General features: G+C 36.5%; 1 long non-coding RNA gene across 1 annotated transcript; it reads right to left on the bottom strand.

Annotated features, from left to right (window-relative positions):
• Positions 1–274: 274 nt before the first annotated feature.
• On the bottom strand, positions 275–7116 carry LOC140144889 (uncharacterized). The gene is made up of 3 exons (XR_011857953.1): positions 7016–7116; positions 4797–4908; positions 275–717 (listed from the first exon to the last, which is right to left on the bottom strand). It is a non-coding gene; the product is annotated as an uncharacterized lncRNA (long non-coding RNA).
• Between the last annotated feature and the right edge of the window lie 251 nt (positions 7117–7367).

The raw sequence follows: 7367 nt of genomic DNA on the forward strand, positions 1-7367 counted from the left end.
AATCAAAAACGTTTTCTGGCAACCTTCTCGAACCATTTGCAAATAATATCGAAAACGTTTTGTGTTTGCTGGGTTAGATAATATTGAAAATTGCGCCTTTGGAAGGGGACACATAGGCCTAACTACACTTGACATAGTTAAATAATTACTACTGAGATTTTAAGGAATCGGACACCAACGTTTGCACAGTATTTGTTTGTGAGACCAACGAGCACACAAACCAAATCGCATTTTCAATCCTGATGTCGTGATGATATCAAATAATTGATTTTTTTTAAATTCGCGATATAATATATAATAATTTTATGATGTGTTTTTTGATATTTAACAGTCCTCAAAGTAAACTTTATCAATCTAATGATATGTACTTGAAGACCACTGAACCAATAGTGGTATTTTTATGCTAATTCCAAAAATGTTCATGCCAATGTACAATTCTGACATTTTTTTGAATATTTAAAGAAAATTAGGAACTTATCGTTGCAGTCGACACCTGTGTACAGAGGATTATAAGAAGAAGAGAACATTGGAACTCTGAAGCGTAAGATATTTATTTCCTGAAGTCTTCCTTAGATCCATAAGAATGTCTATTTATTTATTTTTGTTTATTTATTTATTTATTTTATTTATTTATTTCTTATTATTTATTTTATTATTTAACTTGTGGTGATCAATCAATGCACGTGCACTCTTCTCCCTTTTCCCATCACGGTAAATCTGTAAAGAAAAATAAATGCATAATGATAATGTAGTTTGTCCCACTATTCATGTATTCTTTTTTTTTGCAACCCAACAAGACAAGTTCAGCAAATTCATATATCCGAGGGATACTTCCATGCAGTAACTTACGCACACCACATCGGTTTGACCCCTCAAGAAAACCTCATCTCGCTCAGTCAGCTAGAAGACGAGGTTGCTACATCAGTAGGCAAGGTAAATGATAAAGGTGTTTTCCAAGTGAAGTGTCGGATACGTGCTGTTAGACCATTAGACCTATAACATAAACGCCATGTCAGACAAAAGTCTTTGAACATGACAAAATCACCTACATGTATATAGTCAGCAAAATCCTGCGATACTGGGGTCTTCATCAGTGCTCGCTCAGTCTGTGTTGCCGATGCCTTATAGGTAGTGAAAGAAGCACAAAGGCCTGGCTAATCAACAGTTGACATGCCAATCCGCACCTAATGTCCTTGAGTTTAAAACCCAGCCAAAACAACTACTTTAAAAAAATCGGTGTAATGATAATAAAAGGTTTTTGGATTGGTGGGCAATAAGAAGATATATTGTACAGAATAGGTACGTTTGTTGCTAAAAAACACATTCCTGAGACTTTTGCCAAATGATTTTAGAGGTTTTTACAAGTCTTATAATATACCCTAAAACATTGTATTTGTTACCCAATGAAACTTGAAGTGCACTTTAAACGTTAAAGCAATAATGTGTGATTTGCATAAAGAATAGATTCCTATTTAAATATTTGTTTTCACTGATCATATTATCTCCTTTTAATTTCGAGCCAAACAAATGAGGTATAACGAAGAAAATTGTGATTTCATTCCAGCGCCTACAATGCGTGTACTACGCTCACCGATCGTATTACATGCATCGCGTTCGATATATGCTCGCTCATATGCACGGTACTAGCAAGCACTTGATCGGTGAACTCTGAATAAAACCGGGTCTCTCCGGTTTTAATATAAAAAGTTAAATTTACTGCCTTAGTAAAATTGAGGGTGTTGCTGTGAAGCAATCATATTGTTATTGGTTATTATTCATTTCATCCTTTCAACTGTCAAATCCTGATCTATATTCGTCTTTCTGTCCTTAGGACTATCAAAAACACCATTCACGTGTTAATGTATTGGCTTGTATGAACATGGAGTACCAGTTATTTTAACAACTAGGATCTCGATCGGTCGAGATCAAAAGGTATACAAATCATTGCCAATCGGCAGTGCCGCCGCGACCCCGGGGCCGCGACCCATTACGGGCCCGGGGGCAATGTGAACGCACGGGCCCCTTTGATTTGCGATGACGGTGCAGGACTTCTTAAGTGTGTGTGTTGGGGGGGGGGGTAAATTTCTTTGTGACATGGGCAAGGGAGGTTGGTGTAAAATCCTTGAACATATTTTGCAGCGGAGCGAAAGTAGCTTGTTTAGCTACCAATAATCAAATATGAACATTGAAGGAGACAAATTTGCAATTTGAAAGTGGCATTTTGCTCCCAGATTAAGTTTCTCTTAACAACTTCCACGCGAAGTGCAAAAGATTTGCCAATTCAAGCCAATTTGAAGCTAAATTAATGATCCAAGTATGAACCGTTGAATTGGACAAATGCGCGCGAAGCGCGAGAAAATTTGCAATTCGAATTAGTGACTTTAGCTCCCGGATTGGACTTATTGAAAAAAAAACTCCGTGCGAAGCTCGAAAAAATTGCCAATTTTAAGGTAAATGATCAAATAATAAACTGAAGGGCACAATGCGTGCAAGGCGCGCGAAAATTTGCAATTTCATTATATCGAGGATGATCATTTTGGCAAAAGCAAACAGTAAATTCAAGTGTAATATTTATTAGAGTGCGTGCTTCAAAGCTAACTTGTTTTTGTTTTTTTTAATGCATGTCTCTTTTCTTCGTTTTTACGGGCCCGCTACTTTTGTTTGCATTTTATGGGCCGTAAAAGAGCAAGAAAACAGACCTTATAATGGACAGGTAAAGGCGAAGATAAGAGACCATAGTGGGCCCGTAAAAAGCAAAGAAAATATACCATAGGCCCGTAAAGGAAAGAAAAGAGACCTTAGTGAGTATGTAAAAAAGCTTAAGGAAAGATATCTTAATGGACCCATAAAGAGAGAGAGAGAGAGAGAGACCTTGGAGGGCCCGTAAAACGCAAAGAAGAGATACCTTAGGCCTAATGGACAAGAAAAGAGACCTTTGTTAGCCTGTGTACTAAAGCAAAGAAAATGTGCCTCAATTACAAGGTATCTTTTCTTTACCTTTTACGGGCTCCTGAGGTCCCTTTTCTTGGCTTTTACTGCCCCATAGTAAAGTATGATTTCTTCACTTTTTACGGGCCCCTAGGACCCCGGGCCCCGGGGTAACGCACCCGGTTACCTCCTTTATCGGCGGCACTGCCAATCGGGTACATTATTGCCAACACCGCGGTTAAAGCGCCAAATTGGGCTAGTCCAGTTTATAACATAAGATCGGTTACCACGGTTTCATATGACTATAGAATCCGGTTTCGGATGCTGTCTGAAAGTCTTTTTTTTACCATTACGAGTTGATGGAGTATTATATCAATAGTTATTGGATGGATTATCAACGGATGTGTTTCTCCGTTGGCTAAACGTTGGCCACGCCTTTGTTGGCTCACTGCTAATAAGGCATCGGCAACACTGACTGAGTGAGATGGGTGCAAATGAGGTTTTCTTGCGGGGTCAAACAGATGTGAATCCAACGTGTATTGAAATATTTACGTAACATTCTATAGAAGGTACGCGTACCAAGCTATTGAGCTAACAGTGTAGCCAGTGGGACTTTGATGTGCCTTTATTGCAGGTTTATTATTATCGAACAAAAATCATGTTTTTGTCGCACCCGGTTACCTCCTTTATCGGCGGCACTGCCAATCGGGTACATTATTGCCAACACCGCGGTTAAAGCGCCAAATTGGGCTAGTCCAGTTTATAACATAAGATCGGTTACCACGGTTTCATATGACTATAGAATCCGGTTTCGGATGCTGTCTGAAAGTCTTTTTTTTACCATTACGAGTTGATGGAGTATTATATCAATAGTTATTGGATGGATTATCAACGGATGTGTTTCTCCGTTGGCTAAACGTTGGCCACGCCTTTGTTGGCTCACTGCTAATAAGGCATCGGCAACACTGACTGAGTGAGATGGGTGCAAATGAGGTTTTCTTGCGGGGTCAAACAGATGTGAATCCAACGTGTATTGAAATATTTACGTAACATTCTATAGAAGGTACGCGTACCAAGCTATTGAGCTAACAGTGTAGCCAGTGGGACTTTGATGTGCCTTTATTGCAGGTTTATTATTATCGAACAAAAATCATGTTTTTGTCGATTTATTTTTAAATTTGTCGCTTTATTCGGGAAAAAGTGACAGTGATACTAGATTTTGTTTTATAGTCCATAATCACGGAATCAAATCGGCCATATGCTTACAGATTTCTTTAAAATAAAATAAAAATATCGGAAATCGGTCATTTACGTCTAAACCGCTAATTATGGCTACAAATCTATATACGCACTTAGGCACATAAATAATATAAAATTAGTCTCGCATCTATGCAGGGCAACCCAAAATTGTGGTTGATCAGAATGTTCCAGAGTCGGGTATCATATTTATAATTCTACGTAAAATAAATTATATTTCTTTTCAATTTTATCACTGCTATCTTAGAGTGTACTTATAAACATATACAATTAATTGGTAGCTTTTCGAGGCCTTCCAGCCACTACCCATACCCATATCAACACAACAAATTTTGAGGATTCCTCTAAAATGTAAGGGATTTCTCCAAAGGGATTTGAAAAGGGTTTTCCCTTTCACAAAAGGGACTTGTTTGGACGCTTCGCCTTACATAGCTTTAATAAAATTGTATAAATGATAGCATTCTGAGCATTTTATAGGGATTTTTTAATCAAATTTGTTACAATGCTGTTGAATTTTAAGCGTGAATATTGATTTTCGACATGCTGTACGTTGGCTCTATTGTTCCATCTGTACTTCTTTTGTTCAGTATCGCGGTAAGTATGATACTCACTTTGATGTAGTCTTTGACCGTGGTCCATCTGTATCACTTTCCTGCTTTGATGTAGTCTTTGACCGGCTTCCATCTGTATCACTTCCCTGATCAGAGCAATGACCATGTTCGCCTGTGTGACCAAAATGAGATCTATGACGTCGCGTCGCAATGTTACCATGTACGTCAAACGAGGCCTTTACTTTTTTTCTGAATCATTAAGGGGTGGGGTATGAGTGTTTGGACAGTATTTTTGTGGGACATATCGAAGTACATTCTGAAAAAGAATGTCCTTCTGATATCAAATAATTTTGATTTGTCGAAATTCGGAATGTAATACACATTTTATGGCAAATGATTTAAAATTAATATTTTTGATATTATTTTAACAGTCCTCGAAGTAAACTTTATAAATCTGATAATATGTACTTAAAGTGTATGTAGCTGGCATGACAAAAGCCAACGATCAATTGGAAATTTTGACCTTTCGTATTGAAGATGTGGACTCCCCCCCCCCCCCAAAAAAGAAACTCCTAAAAAATTAGGGTCTTTTTGTTTGGGGGGGATGTATATCTTCAATATGAGAGGTCAAAATTTCCAATTGATTGTTTGGTTTTCATCCCATGTTGTTGTTTTTAATTTGTGCAATCACAATACTATATAGTTTGTTTTGACGTAAGTAGTGTGATAAAAGAATGCAAAACAGGGTGTAAAATGAACTATCTTATTTCAAATGTATGTAACAATGAACTATTGGGCAAAATCGCTACTGAATTAGCTTCCGAAATTCTAAAGGGTGTAGAAGGGAACACATTTGGTACCAAATTATCACATTTGGTAACAAATGTTTAGAATTTATTTCATCTTATTTCAAATGTATGTAACAATGAACTATTGGGCAAAATCGCTACTGAATTAGCTTCCGAAATTCTAAAGGGTGTAGAAGGGAACACATTTGGTACCAAATTATCACATTTGGTAACAAATGTTTAGAATTTATTTCATCTTATTTCAAATGTATGTAACAATGAACTATTGGGCAAAATCGCTACTGAATTAGCTTCCGAAATTCTAAAGGGTGTAGAAGGGAACACATTTGGTACCAAATTATCGCATTTGGTAACAAATGTTTAGAATTTATTTCATCTTATTTCAAATGTATGTAACAATGAACTATTAGGCAAAATCGCTACTGAATTAGCTTCCGAAATTCTAAAGGGTGTAGAAGGGATCACATTTGGTACCAAATTATCACATTTGGTAACAAATGTTTAGAATTTATTTCATCTTATTTCAAATGTATGTAACAATGAACTATTGGGCAAAATCGCTACTGAATTAGCTTCCGAAATTCTAAAGGGTGTAGAAGGCAACACATTTGGTACCAAATTATCACATTTGGTAACAAATGTTTAGAATTTATTTCATCTTATTTCAAATGTATGTAACAATGAACTATTGGGCAAAATCGCTACTGAATTAGCTTCCGAAATTCTAAAGGGTGTAGAAGGGATCACATTTGGTACCAAATTATCACATTTGGTAACAAATGTTTAGAATTTATTTCATCTTATTTCAAATGTATGTAACAATGTTAAGACCATAAAAAATACAATATATGGAATCCAAATGACGTAAGAAATCCAAACAAATTATCAGAATTCTGAATTTTGAAGTGACCGATTTTGAGAGAATAGCAACAAATGGAATTTGGCTCAAAATGTTCAAACAACCATATATTTATATTTTTTTAAAAGAAATCGGATGTTACTCTTTGTAATTCATTCTTTTGCCGGCATATCCCTTTTTAAAGGGATTTTGATCAGTTCATATATCATTTGGTATGAAGCTGTCCCTTTTTACAAGCTTGCAACGCCGTAACGCCGCGCAAAACAAGCTCAGTGTTAGCCATATCACCGTCTCTCATTCGAAAATGTTCACTAGGCACATATAGGCGTAATATATGCTAGGCTAAATGATATTTTAGCATCTACAGTCTTATGTAAAGGCCTATGGCCAATTAAATGAGACAATTATACACATATAGTTTTAATTTGATTTGCTACCCTGTAATATCATCATCATAATTGCAATGAATCACTTAACATGTTGATGTGTTCCGTAGATCCTCTTTTGACAACAATATTGAGTTTTTCGGTTTGAACTTTGCATACTTTGGTTATACTAATCATGCTAGTTCTGTTGCAAAATGACAGATTTGAATTCAATATATAACTTACCCGGGGGACAATTTTGCTCATCCGAGTTGTCGCCACAATCATTGTATCCATTACATACCCATGTTGCTGGTATGCACTTTCCATAAGTACAAGGGAACCCATCACATGGCTCATCTAGTAGACAAGAAGTTAAGGTCAGTGAGATTTATAGCAATAATTACATGAATTGTACAGAATGTCCCAAAAGGTCGCGGACTACTCATTGTAAGAAGTGCATAAAGGTTTCATGTGCAGATGAGAAAACAGCAGTATTGACGAAGTTGAAGCCCCATTATATAAATTACAGATTCATGTAAAATGTCTTCTTTTGTCTTAAATACACGGCTTTCGGCTGAAACACTACCAGGCAATG

This window comes from Amphiura filiformis, unplaced genomic scaffold (genome assembly GCF_039555335.1).
Source record: "Amphiura filiformis unplaced genomic scaffold, Afil_fr2py scaffold_93, whole genome shotgun sequence".
In the NCBI taxonomy this organism is placed as follows: Eukaryota; Metazoa; Echinodermata; class Ophiuroidea; order Amphilepidida; family Amphiuridae; genus Amphiura; species Amphiura filiformis.